We start from the raw sequence: 2,008 nt of genomic DNA, 5'->3' as shown, positions 1-2,008 counted from the left end.
GTGACATGAAGCGGAATTACTGTTAATTGCTATTTCTTTTTTGATTTATCAATAAAATATGGCGTATGACATTTGCGCCGATTTTGAAAATTTTCATTCTTTCATTTGCGCCGATTTCATTTTTTCATTTGCGCCGATTTTATATTTGCTCCTAATTAGATTTACAGGTAAGTTAATATTTGTACATATACTGTACTAAACCATTGATAAAATCTGGTTATAATTGTTGTTCATTTATGTTTAAATTACTTTTGATTCAAATTTTTCTGGAACTTCGTTGTAACACGATGGACATATTACACACTGAAACGAGCCGAGGAGTCAATTCTTTAGTCATCGACGGTAATACATATAGGAAGGTTAGTGTCTTGAAACATAACAACATATCTTACAAATGTACCATGAATCGTGTAAAGCATAGTCACCACGGATTCTAGTGTCAAAACACTGATCGAGCATAAACATGTGGCAGATGTCCGAAAGACAGAGGTTAAAGAACTACGGGTACTGTCAATGAAAAAGTCTGGAGGTGTATCTTCTAGGCCTTCTTCCATCTCCCCGTTGTGAACTGGGGACAACAGTTTTCCCGTTTGAATGGTTTTACACTAGTAATTTTGGGGCCCTTTATAGCTTGTTTTTCGGTGTGAGCCAAGGCTCCGTGTTGAAGGCCGTACATTGACCTATAATGGTTTACTTTTATAAATTGTTATTTGGATGGAGAGTTGTCTCATTGGCACTCACACCACATCTTCCTATATCTATGTTATGATTGACAATTCATTACATTTATACAAATGGCTATTGGAAGAGGTCTAAAATGATAAAATAGAAATTACATGACTTGGATGGAGAGTTCTCTCATTTGCACTCATATCACATCTTCTTATACCTATTCACCTGTAATTTACCTTAAAAAAATCGGCGCAAATGAAAAAAATAATCGGCGCAAATGAAAGAAAAAATCGGCGCAAATGATATGCAGATCGGCGCAAATGCAAAACGCCGATATATTTGTCAAAATAGTTATTATCTCGTATGTCAGTCAAAGCATCTCCTAATTGATTTACTGCAAAAACCGTTAATATAAGGTAAACGATATTGCACTGTCGAGAATGGTAAAAACGTATGATTAGGAAAACTCAAAAGGCTCAATTTAATACGTAAGGTATGCATAAAAGCTTGCCTATTTTTGTGAAAATCAAATGGACCGTTTTTTGCATGCTCGTTTATTTGTTCTATTGTTAATATTTGCCTTATTGCAAGCCATATATATTCTTACATCGGACTCGGACTTCTTTTACACTTAGTTTTGCTGTGCATATTGTTGCGTGTTAGTTAATTCTACAAACACAGTCTTGTATATTTTCTTTTAAATTTTGGTTCATTTATTGGGACATTCATTATTGCTGACTAAGTACACATTTTTGTTTATGGGCAAGCTAAATCACACCTCCGTGTGTTGGATGTTCTCCCTGGGTTGAAGACCCGTTTGTGACCTTAAGACGGGTTTTCTGCTCTTCAGTCGGGTTGTTGTCTCTTTGACACATTTTCCATTTCCATTCTCGATGTATGCAACTTTGTTTTGTTACTGTCAATGTCACAGCAATTACTGCAAATACTATTTCAAGCAGTAGACCTTAAATTAAGCATACATCTAGTTGCTTTTCACTCTACACGCTATGCTTAGAAATATTAGCTGCAAAATAGAATACAATTGTATCGGACTTGTTTTGAATGGTTGTTATAAGCATAATCTATTATTATTACTATAGAACTAGTTGCTATATCATAAATTTTGTTTTTTTCGCTTTCGGCATCATATCCAAAGTATAATAAACTAAAAAGATACTATATGAAAATACAAATGACCACATCCTGCTATGAATGGAATAAAAAAAAAAGGGTTTTAAAATAAACGTCTTAATTGTCAAAGTCAAAAGACCAATATTTTCTTCTTAAAGGATTTTGATTCACTTTCTAAGAGTCTTATAAGTTTAATGGAACGAAA

Source organism: Mytilus edulis, chromosome 3 (genome assembly GCF_963676685.1).
Source record: "Mytilus edulis chromosome 3, xbMytEdul2.2, whole genome shotgun sequence".
Taxonomy (NCBI): domain Eukaryota; kingdom Metazoa; phylum Mollusca; class Bivalvia; order Mytilida; family Mytilidae; genus Mytilus; species Mytilus edulis.
The sequence above is the reverse complement of the archived record's forward strand: the minus strand, read 5'-3'. Positions refer to the sequence as shown.